This window comes from Gymnogyps californianus, chromosome 4 (genome assembly GCF_018139145.2).
Source record: "Gymnogyps californianus isolate 813 chromosome 4, ASM1813914v2, whole genome shotgun sequence".
NCBI lineage: Eukaryota > Metazoa > Chordata > Aves > Accipitriformes > Cathartidae > Gymnogyps > Gymnogyps californianus.
Window position 1 is genome coordinate 431,442 of NC_059474.1, and position 12,191 is coordinate 443,632.

The window sequence follows — 12,191 nt, forward strand, 5'->3', positions numbered from 1 at the left end:
CACGCTTCGTGGCAGGGTGGACTGGGGTGTCCCCTGCGACCATCACCCTGGCCTCTGGGCACCACCGGCTGAACGTGACGGTTTGCAGGGGGTGAAACCAGCCCCGAACCGGGCCTGGAGAGGGATTTTCTCCGCTCAGCCCTGTGTTGCGGAGGGGCCGATGAGCGGTGGGTTGTATTTAGATGGACTGCCAGCTCCCAGGCATGATGTGCATCTGCCCGCCCGTCTGTCTGTCTGTCTGTCTGTCTGTCCCTCTGCCGCTCCGGGCTGTGGGAGGTGCCCGTCCCGGCTGCCAGCTGCGGTTTAGGGCTTTTGCTGGCGTTTGCATGCTTGCACAGCTTCACCTTGCAAGAGCCGAGGCCACGGGGCAGCAGCGCCGTTTGCCCAGCCCGAGCCCCACGGCTGGCCTGGGGGTCCCGGCACAGGGGTCCCGGCGAAGGGTCCCGGGGCCTTTGCTCGGCAGCACGCCCGTCCTGTGGGTCCCGCGGGGACCCCCAGCCCTCGCAGGCGGTGTTAAGGTCCCGGCAGCGGAGGCTAGATTACAAATGGGGACGGGATTTAGATTCCAGAGCGCATTCCCCACTGGATTAGGTCTGTGATGGGAAGGGTGGGAGGCAGGTGCCGGATTCCAGCCGTGACGCACCACAGCCCCTCGGGGAGCTGCCCTGGGGGGAGCTGGGGAAGCAGCTGCCCCCCCCCAAGCCCCCCAAGGATGGGGGGACCCCAGAGCACCTGGGGACGAGGAAGCCCCTGTCCAGCTGGGGTGCGTCCCCAGTCCTGACTGCTGGGGACTACCAGTCCCCCCAGGGACTGCCCCCAGGGACATGCTCCCCAGTACATGCCTGTGTGCACTCAGTGGGGGTCTCGCACCCCCCGGACCAGTCACCCCAGTGCCACGGAGCTGGCTCGACGGGGGGAAGCTCGGTGGTGCGGGGACTGTCCAGCCCCCCGTGTCACCCCAGTGTCCCCCCCATGCCCGCCGGCACCAGCCGAGCCCAGCAAGGGCACAGCTCTGCGGTGGCACCTCTCGGGCGAGCAGCGGCCAAGGGCTCGCCGGGGCAGCAGGATGCTCTGGGATGGCTTTTCCCTCGCCCAGAATCGCTCACCGGGATTTTTCCCGGCTGTGCTCCCACCTCCTCCGAGCAGCCCCTTTACTCCGATGCCCTCCGCTCCTTTGCTGCCGCCGTTAAAGAGCTGGTTGCTGTCGGGTCGGATTTTTGCAGGCTGTTCCTCCCGCTCCAGGCTGTCCGGCCGTACGGACTTTCCCATTTTCCTTAGGACAGGCGACTCCAGCGGCCACGGAGGCATCGCCGGCCCCGCCAGCCTGCGGCGTGAGGGTGCTCAGCCCCTCTCCTCGCAGAGCGGCACGAGGCTGAGAAAAGCAAAGGGATTGAAACCCCTCCCGGGTTTCCACCTGCACTGGTGACATTCTGCCATGCTTTTGGTTCCCCTGCAGCCATCCTGGAGTCAGAAAGCAGCGAGGAGGAGGAGGAGGAGGAGGAGGAGGAGGAAGAGGATGAAGAGGCAGCTATGGTGCAGGTATCACTCACAGGCTGATTTTCTGTTTTATTTCTTCCTCCTGCCCATGTAACTCCGAGGTGATGAAGGGCTGGTCCCCCCGTCCCCTCGCCTCCAGCCGCGGCTGTGTGCCATGGTGCCAGGGTGCTGATCTCCGGGGTGTCATGGTCACAGCGTCCCCAGCGTGGCTGGCAGCATCTGGGCGGCTCAGGGCTCACCGTGACCCGGTAGCACTGTGCCAATGCAATGCTGTGCCAATGCAATGCTGTGCCAACACAATGCTGTGCCAATGCATTGCCGTGCCAATGCAATGCCGTGCCAACGTAATGCCATGCCAATGGAATGCCACATGCGCGTCTCTCTGCCAGCAGCATGCACCCCTCGGCCAGGAGGTGGACGAAGCAGAGGAGCGGCTGGCTGAGCTCGAGCAAGGTGAGCCCTGTCCTACCCCGGTGTCACGTCCCAGCACGGTCCTGTACGGGGACTTGGGGGTGGCTTCAGCCCTTCACTGGAGCCAGCGGTGATGGTGTCAGTGGGATGGTCAAGTGGGAAAATCCCTGTCGTGGTGCAGGGCCGGGTGCCGTCCCCGGTCCTGGGTGACCTGGCAGGGCTCTGCCAGCTGCTTGGCAGGGGTGACTGCGGGCAGGGAGGTGGGCAGGGTGCCAGCCTGAACCCGGCCTCCGCCGCTGCCAGCATCGCAGGCGCTGCTGGCCGAGCTCTCGGCGCTGGAGACGGAGTTTGAGATCGAGAGGACGTGCCGGCAACAAGCTGAAGCCTACGCAGCCCAGGTAGAGGCGGGCAGCGTGCCCCTGCCGCCGTTCCCCCCCAGCACCCCGGTGCCTGCAGCCCCTCGCTGTGGGTGCAAGGGTGCCAGTTCATCCCCCCCCGCACACCCAGCTCGGTGGGTGCAGTAGAAACCCCAATGCAGGGTGTGTGTGTGTGTGTGTGTGTGTGTCTCCATCCCACCCCAGGTGAAGCAGGAGAACAAGCAACTGAAGCGGCTCAGCCTGGCCCTGACGGCCCCCCCGGCCCTGCCCGAGGAGGTGCTCCCCGAGGAGGACCCCGACCCTGCCCAGCGCTACGGGCAGCAGCTCGAGGGTGAGCCGGGTTGGGGGGTCCCGGCCCATCCCCAGCCAGAAACAGCGAAGCCAGAGGCAAAGCACCGGCCCCTGCCCGGCTGCCCCGTCCCGGTGTCCCCTAAGCCTGGCTCAGCCTGGCCCCGCGGTTTTAGGTTGTGCCTGGGCCTTGTTCCGGGTAAACAACAAGAAAGCGATACTGAAATCAAATGAAAAAGGTGAAATGAAAGTGCCGTTGCTCACGCTTCCTCCTTTCCCATCCTGTTTTCCCATGTCAGCAATTTCGGCTGCGTTTGCAGCCTGATGCTCCATCTGCCTGGGGGTCCGGGGGATGCACCCCTTGGGAGAGATGCACTGCTCGGGGGGATGCACCCCTCGGGGGGATGCACTTCTGGGGGGGCCGATGCACCCCTCGGGGGGATGCCCCACTCCAGCCAAACCCTCCATGTTCAGGTGATGCTGTGACTTTGCCCGTGGGCTGACCCTTGGGGGACGCTCGGGGGCAGCTTTGGGTGGGGAGAAGGGTGCTGAGTACGGCCCCCGGTGTCCTGTGGGATGCTGTTCCATCCCACTGCCACAGCTGTGTCCCTCTGGGTCACCTCCCAGAACCAGCTTCCAACAGGGTCACTGGTGACACGGCCAGGATGGGGGTGAGCTGGGGAGGGGGTTGCTGCAGCCCCACGAGCTGGGTCCTCAGCAACCAGCTCCGGGAGGGCTGTGGGCTCATTTCCCAGCCCTCGCTCCCCCTTTTCCCAGCCCTCGCTCCCCCTTTTCCCAGCCCTCGCTCCCGCTTTTCCCAGCCCTCGCTCTCCCCTTTGCTCCCAGACCTGCAGGAGAAGATCTCCTGGCTGCTGGCGCAGCGGAAGGACCTCACCATCCAGGTCCAGGAGCTGCAGAAACAGAACGAGGACCTGCAGGACCAGGTACCTCCTGGGACCCCCACTGGGACGCCCTGGCCGAGCAGGACCCCCCCCCACGGCAGGGTCCTCCTTCATCACCCTCCTTCTTCCTCTCCTTCCCTGGCTCCTTCTCGTCCTTGTAGCTCCTTGCTGAGCTCAGGACAGGTTTTTTGGGAGGATAGACTCCCTTGCTGTCTCCCTGATGTCCCGGGGAGGGGGTGTGGGGTGGGGACAGCCGGAACCCCCCCGGCTGAGCCTGGGGCTGAGCGGGGGCTTGTCCTGCTGCAGCTGGAGATGGGGCAGGGGGAGCGGCAGCGCCTGCGGGCAGCCCTGGGCACCAGCCAGCGGGCGCTGAAGTCCTTCAAGAGAGGTGAGTTGGGTGCTGGGTCCCCACGGCCATGTCCCCTCCCCGTCTCGCTGCACCCCGGCGAGCCGGCGAAGGAGAAGCTGGCAGCTCCCCGGTGCCACCAGTGCCACCCAGTCCGGTGAACCGGTGAAGCCAAAGGCAACGGTGCAGCACTGGGAGCTGCGGCCGGATTGCCGGGACGTGGGTGTCCCCGTCCACGGGAGGTGGCTGTGCCGAGGCCCCTGCGGTGGCACGCACCCCCGTGCTGGCGTCGGCCCCCCGCCCCGAGCCCCCGCTCTCCCCGGCAGTGTCCCAGATCGTCACCCAGGATTACTGCGAGGCGGTGCAGCAGCTGGAGCTGGAGCAGGACCTCCGCCTGCACGCCGAAGCCTTCGCCCACGAGGTGTGGCTGGGCCCCGGGTCACCCTGCCCATGGGTGCTGGGGAGGGGGGGGACAGGCACCCACGGGGGGTGGGAGAGCGGGGGGAGCTGCTTGCTCTCAGCATTCCTCGATGCAGACACCCCGATACTCAGCCCACCGCTGGCTTAGCCCTGGATCCCGAGAGGATGCGGATGCTCCCGGGCACCCGTCGCGATCCCCTGGGATGAGATTGGATGGGTTTTGCTCCCAGCCTCCCCGGAAAGGGTTTTTCTCTCGCCAGGGTGAGCCCGGGGGCTCGGACCCTCCCTCACCCCCGTCCCCCGTGGGCAGATGCTGGTGCAAAAGAAGGAGGCGAACAGGCAGAGCACGATCCTGCTGCAGAGCGCGGGGCCCAGCGCCCAGCTGCTGGCGGCACTGCAGGAGGTGGGACGCCTGACCCGGGCGCTGGAGGAAGCCAGGCAGGAGCAGCAGCAGCGGGTGAGGAGCTGTCCCCAGGGGTGGGTGACACGGGGGGGGGGGGGGGGAGCAGGGCTGGGGCACAGCGTGGCTCCAGGGCTGGTGGTGGCTTCCCCTGGGTGCGGGAACCGGCTGCCATCAGGATCAGACCCCTCCGTCACCTCTCCCTGCCCATCCTGTGCTGTGTGCCGAGCCCGGAGAGGCTGTTTTTCCATGGATTTCCACTATCACATTTTGGGTGCCAGGGAGAGGGTCCCACAGTCGTGGGACCCCCCCCACACTGGGGCTAGCACCCCCCCAGCCCACCGGGCTGCCGTCACCCAGCCGAGAATTGCCCTGAAATCAGCCTGAAGCTCCTTGCAAGCTGCCAATTTGCAGGGCTGCGGAGCAGCCACATCCCTGGCAGGGATGGCACCGGGGTTCCCCAGCTCCTGGGTTGCACCCGGCTCCCCCTGACCCCCCGTTCCCGCAGGTGGAGGAGCTGGAGGAGCAGCTGGGAAGGCGGCCGGAGCCGGAGGAGCTGGATCTTGCCCGATCTGCTCTGGCTGCGGCGGAGGATGAGAAACTGCAGCTGAGGAAGCGGCTGCAGGAGGCTGAGAGGCGGCTGGCGGAGCTGGAGGAGGAAGGTGGGTGCCTTCACCCCTGCCCGATGCGGGCAGGAGCCCGCAGCGGTGCCAGAGGGATGCCCGCGGCACTGCCTGCCCGTGGCCGGGGTGGGCTCAGGCTCCGAGGGGCACCAGCCCCAACCGCACCCCGTTGCAGTGGGGTCGCTGCAGGAGAAGCTGGCCCAGGACCCACTGCCGCAGAGCCAGACCCCTGAGCCGGCTGCGCCCACGCCACCGCCACCACCGCCGCTGCCACCGCCCGCACCCGCTGTCCCCGTGGAGTAAGTGACAGGGCCGGACATCCCGGTCACAGAAAGCAGCTCCGGCAGCCCGGGGGCTTCCAGCTTGTCTCTGCCGTAGCAAACAAGCCGGGCTGGGGGCAAACCCTTCTCCGCCACCTCCAACCCCACCGCTCTCGCCCGCCGTGCCAGGCTGTCCCCAAGCCGTGCCCGGGCATCGTCCCCGGCAGGAGGTGCATGGCGTGGGGTGGGGGGAGAGGTGGCCGCAGGGGCCAGACCCCAGCGGGATGTTGGGGAGGGTGAGGGGGGCCTGGCTGCGGGGCGGGGGAGGCGGTGGGCACGCTGGGCATCGCCTCTGGCTTTTTGGGGGCGAGGGGGGCAGCTCGGCCGGGCTCTCACCTCCCCTCTCCCTTCCAGCCCGCTCTCGGCCATCAGGCAGAGGAAGGGGCTGGCAAACCTGCAGCGCAGTAAGTGCCCCCACGCTGCCCGCTGCGCCCCGGGGGGGGTCCTGGTGCCATGGGGGGGGGGGGTCCCCTGGCAGTGCCACGGGGATGGGAGAGTCCCTGGGAGGGGGAGGACGGGGTTCCTCCAGGGACAGAGCTTTGCCAGTGCCGCACTGGTTCAGGCGTCTCCCATCCATCCAAAAGTGTTGGTCCGAGGTCCCATTGTGGGGTGACGGGCACCCTGCCAGCCCCCCCGCTCCCCAAAGGAGGGTGCTCGGGCCCCAGCACCCCTGTCCTGCCTGCCACGGGTGGGAGGTGAGCCCTGGCAGGGTTGTACCCGGCCCTGGGTCACAGCCAGGTTTGGCCTCGTGAGAGGGACCCTGGGCATGGGGGGGGGGGGGGCTGCTGCAAGGGAGGTGGCAGCTCCCCACCCCAGCAGGGACTGAGCCCTGTCACGAGCGCGTGGGGTCTCAGCGCGGCGCTCCCTGCGCAGGTAAGCCAGAAGGTGACGATGCTAAAGCTCGAGCCGTGCAGGAGATGATGGAGCGGATAAAGAATGGGGTGGTCCTGAGGCCCGCGAAGGAGCGGGTGCCCCTGGGCCAGGTAGGCAGGGACCTGGGCTCGGCCGCTGCCAGACACCCCCCATCCCGTGGGGGAATGTCCCCGGGGAGCCCCGGGACTCGGGGCGGGTTTGGGGAGCATCGGCAGCCCCAGGGAGCTGCAGGGCTGGCAGGATGCGACTGCATCTCCTCCCTCCCCTCCCGCAGGGTCCGGCGGTGGCCGGGAAGCGGAGGAGCACGGTGCTGGAGCTGCAGGGCATCCTGGTGAGCAGCCGTGTCCCAAGGCGGGGGGGGGGGTGTGATGCCAGGCCATCGCATGGGGACACAGATGCCATTGTCCCCAGCTGCATTGGGACTGCGTCGGGGCTGTCCTGGCTGGCCAGGAGCGTGGCCCTGGGGGTCCCAGCGCCTGGATGTGACCCCCTCAGCATCTCGGCTGCATGCGGTGTTCCCTAGGGTGCCATGAGGAGGGCGAGCAGGAGGCCCAGCGGGCGGCAAAGCAGCCTGAAGGGCAAGGACAGGCAGCTGGAGTCCATCTTGCAGCGGCGGCGGCGGGCGGTGGATGCCTCCGCACCCTCGCTGCCCGCCCCGCCCCCGGCCCCCCGCAGCAGGACCACGAGGATGCTGGGGCTGCGGGGAGGCCGGATCCCGGTACGGAGTAGGGCTTGGTGGGGAGGGGACGCAGGGGCTCGGGCTGGATGACCGCCCTGGAGCGAGAACGTCCCCAGGGACCGGCGCAGAGGTGACACCCACTCGTGTCCCCTCACTGTCCCGCTGCTGGCCCGACGGATGCTCTGCGGTCCCCTCCCATCACCGTTCCCGGTGACAAGCTGCTGGGCGCTGGCATGGGTCCCCACGGGCTCTGCTCTTGCTCTCGCCCCGCTCCACATCTCCTTGCCGTCTCTCTGTCTGTCTGTCTGTCATTCCCCAGGGAACAAGGACATCGGCACAGCTCCATCCGGGCGCTCACCGGGGAGCGGGGACGGGGTCCCGTTCAGACCCCGGGCGATGGGTGGCCTCCCCAGGAGCCGGCCCCTCGCCTGCCTGGTCAGAGGCAGGGGGGAGCCAGGGTAGAGGCAGCTGCCCACTGCGCTGCCCTTCGCCCAGCGCCGCCGGAGCCGCACGGCCATGGCGGAGCGAGGAGGGGGCACGGGGACGGCCGCTGCAAGCTTTCACCCTCGTTTTCCAGCAGCTTGCATAGTCTTGTGCTTTAATTAAAGCGAGGTGACACTGGGTCCCTGCACGCTGCGTTGTCACTGGAGAGGCGTGTTTGCTGGGCGAGGGGGTGGCAGCGGGACGGGGCTGGGGCTGGGACTGGAGCTGCTGCAAACTGGTCCTGGCAAAAGACCTCGTGGGACCAGAGCGGGGCACCCACCCTCCTGCCACCCTAGGGTGCCCGGCAGCTGGGCAGGGACGCGTGTAACGTGGCACTTACCAGCTTCGAGGAGAGATTTGCATCTCCCCTCACCTTTGCAGTCTGAAGTCTCCACATTTAAGGAGGTAAATGGTGCCCAGACCCCGAAACAAAAGGACTTTGACTTGTGTCAGGGCAGAACACGCTGCCGTGTCCCGTGTCCCCCTATGCCGTGGTCCCGGCCCTGCTCTGCCAGAGATGCCCAACCATGGCACGGGCAGCCGCCGCACACCGGCGGTGCTGGCCAGGGGGGTGCGAGACCCCTCTCGGTGCCACTGGAGCCCCGGGGAAAGCTCTGAGCCCCGACCGGCAGCACGGGGGGCTGGGACCCCCACAGTGACCCTCCTCTGCAGCTTTTGTCTCTTGCCTGGGACCCCAGGGAGCGAGAGACCTAAACCTCCTGCTTCTGGTGAAGGAAAACCCCCAGAGCCCTGAAGGTCTCGGGTTTTCCTTTGGAGGCTGGCTGCGCTGTCGCAGCCCCCCCCAGCTCTCCCCAGCTCCCCCCGATCCCACCGGCAGCCCCCGCCGGGGGAGCCCCATCTCCGCTGGAGAGGTTCAGCCCCAGGGAGGGCTCACGGGGCGCCGGTGGGGCCACGCTCTGCACCCACATTGCCGGGGTGGGGGGGGTTCAGGTTCAGGCTGGCTGTTCCTGAGTTCCCAGGGGAGCACAGTCCGGTTGAATCCATGTCTCCCGGTACCCTGATGTCGGGGAGCGCCTGTGATCCAGCGTTCCCGGGCTTCTCCCAACAGCTCAGGGGTGAACGGTCCCTCCAGGCATGCAGCTCCGAGGCTGGGGTCCCCAGAGAGCTGGCAGAGCCTTAGTTACTCGAAGGGATGATGCTCTTAAGCCTATGCTTGTTTTTAAGCATCGGGGTCCGCAGGAGATGGGGCTCCCCTCGAGCTGCTGGCTCCAACGCTACCGAGCTGGTCCCAGAGATTTGCTGCTCCGCAGGAGCTGTCACGGGGGGGCTGTGGGGCTGGCCCCAGCCCAGGGAAAAGCGTCTCTGTATTTAGGTAAGCGGAGGTGAAGAGCACGGATCTGCTCCACGGGGTCACGCTCCCAAGCACCCGTGGTCTCAGGCCACCCATGGGTGCGCCCTGCCCAGCCGATGTGCCCCCTCCCGTCCCCTCGCCCCGCCGCAGCCTGTTGCAGCGGCGTTTCGGGTGCTTTAAGGCAGTTCTTCACGCGCAGCAGCGAAGTGAACGGCTTTGTACAGCCGAGCTTTGAACTCACCCACCGCAACTTTACCAGCGGGACCCCTGGCGATGCTGGAACGTACTGGGAGATGGCGGGGGGGGTCAGCACTGCTGGGATGTGGGGGTTTAAGGGCCGGTTTCAGGGGCAGCGGTGCTGCTCCCAAACCATCCCTCCCTCCATCCCAAGGAGCTTTCAAGCCACAGCTCTTCCTTTTAAATCCAAAGAAGAAAAGCATTAATTTAATCGTGGTTTCGCCAGCTCTGCCGCTTTGTCGCAGGCAGGCGATGCCAGGCGGGGGAAAGCAAGCGACAGCATCCTCCTCTTAACTAGCCGCTTAACTAGCCGGGGCAATTCCCTTTCTCCTCTCAGGGCTGAGTTTTATTGCAGACAAATTGTGGAGTTCAGGTCCTGAGCTCGCGGCAGGGAGGACGGGCTGGGTCCGTGCTGGAACCTGGGAGAAAACAGAGCTGCCGGCGGGGGCTCAGCCATAGGCATCCCCCCAGTTTTTGGGGGGAAGCTGGTGAGCCCTCAAATGTCCCTTCCCCGGGCAGAGGGGCCACCCCTGCCTTTGGACGATGCTGCAGTGATGTGGAGGGTGTCAGGTCACTTGTGTGGGCTCAGGCCCCTATAGAAGCAGGCACATACGTCTGGCATCCCCTATAGAGGGCTAAGCCAGGGCTGCTCGGCCCGGGCCGACAGGCAGGATGCAGGCAGGACTCTTTCTTTCTTTTCTAAACAGTTTATTCGGTTGGGTGTCAGAGCAGTCGGGGGCAGCCAGGACCGTGGCTGCTCCCCAGCGTCCCCCTTCCACGCCGCGTCTCCTTCCAGGAGTTAATTATTCTCCCCGTTAAAAACGCAACCCTTCGTGGCAGCCTGGATTGACGTACCTTCCGCTTCCAGCCAACGATCTCGTGACGCCTTTTTGCAATAACTAAAGAGCCGTCCGGGATCAGACTAAACGAAGGAATAAGGATGTGCCAGGAAACCCGCTCGGCTGGCCACGGTGGCACGGGAGAAAGGGCGAGCTGTTTGCTACGCAGCCGAGGAGGGGAGAGGTCCCTTCCCGGGGGATCGGCGGTGGCTGCGGTCCCCCCTGTTCCCCAAGGACAGCCAGGACAGGTCACTGTATTACAGCACTCCATCTCTCTCCTTTTTTTTTTTTTTTTTTAAATACATTTTCTTCCTCGTTCTCAAAGGCGTAGACAACTTGAACTGAAATATTTAAGGCGAGGAGCTTATCTTTCCAATTACCAAATGTTTCTCGTCCTGGCCTTTCGATTCTCCAGGCACCTGAGGGCTGCCATGTGGAAAGCAGACAAGGAAAGGCTGCTCGCGAGACGTACGAGCTCACCAGACTAAAGGATGAATGTCAGCTTGTTGAACAGATCCTCTTACTGGAAAAGAAGGCAAGAACCGCTGGGACCACAGCGCTGGGACCAGTTCAGAAAGCCCAGGGAGGCTGGAGCCAGGCTGCGCCCCCCCTGCTCCTTCCTTCCCCGGCCAAAGCTGAATTTCTCCAAATCCAGCTTTTCGGGTGATTCTCGCTCACGGCAAGGGACCCAGCACCACTCAGCTCTCGCGTTTCGATCCCTGCCGAATTCGGCCTCCCCGGCTCGGCGCCGTCGGGGGAAAACGCCGCGGCCCGAGCGCGGTTACTCATCGGCAGCCTGCCCTTTCCCAGCGCCGCGCTGCCTGCGCTCTGCCCGCTCCCTATCGAGTGAATTCCTCTCCCCTGATTACACCCTCCAAACACCCATGAAAATCAATGCCGGCTCCGCTCCCACGGGACGGGAAAGCCGTGCCCAGCCGGCTGTTACCGTCCCCAAGCCGCCGGAGCCACCGCAACCGGGGGAGAGCTGCCGAGCAGGCAGAGAAGCTTCGGAGGGCAGCTGCGTATTAATATACATGACTCTTAAATACTTCATCAAAGTGGTAATTCACACTTCTTTTTAAGCTGGAGCTTCTTGCAAACCCTCTGCGGGTGGACTCCGGAGCATCCTTGCCTCGTCCCTGTGAATAACGAGAGATTTTATATCTTATTGACCACATATCCCGGGCTCCCCACGTTTCAGGGCAAGGAATGGGGTTTTTTGACCCAAGCCGGGCTCCTGCGAGAAGCTGCGTTTTCAGGAGCCAGCCCCAAACCTCTCTGCTTACGGCAGGAGCCGAGAGCCCAGCCGGGGAGCCGAGCGCCATCCTCGCAGCCCCCGCAGCCTTACCTTCTCCCCACGCAGCCGTAGCCTTCGGGGGGGGCTTTTTTCTGACGCTCGCCTTTTAAATATTTATAGGGTTTCGCTCGCTATCATCCAGTTATGCGACTTAAGTGAATCTGGTTCAGCGCGAAGAAATGTGTGTCATTAACATCTTAAACACCCGACGATCGCAAGCAGGAGTCGGGGAAAAATGGACTTGTCATCTGGAAAAATACAAAGCAATCTGCCCTCGCTTTCTGGCTAAGTGAATGAGAAAACGAGGATTCAAATGATGTGGCAGAAGGGACGTTAAAGCTACTGATCTTCCCCAGTTACATCCTATCCACTGGTTCGGTGGCAGGAGTCCTGGGGCTCAGCTTTTACTGCTGTACCCCGCAGCAAGAGCCCTCCATCGCGCCCTGCTCTCCCCGTCGCGGCAGCGACGGCTCTCGAGGACTTTTCCATCACGTTCAGAGAGATAAAAACAAAATTTAAAACCCAACCCGAAGCTGGCGAAAGGGCCCCGGCGTGGGCTTCGCCCCCGGCCAGCGGATCTCGCCTGCCCTGGCCCATCTGGCTGCGCCCCGGGCGATGGAAACTGTTAAAGACAGTTTGGAAGAGAGCTGTGAACACACATCCAGGAGCTTCCCGGCAGCCTGCCGCCCCCTCCCCGCTGCCACCCCCAGCGCTGCCGGCGTCCGCCTCCCTCCTCCACGGCTAGAAATCTATTTTTCAGCCTAAATTTGGTCAAGCTTAAACCCATCCGTCAGGGAAGGGAGCGAAAGCATCCGGGCTCGTCCCGCTGGCACTGAGCCGGGGCAGGGGACGGAACGCGGGCCCGGCGTCCCCCACCCTGTGGCCTT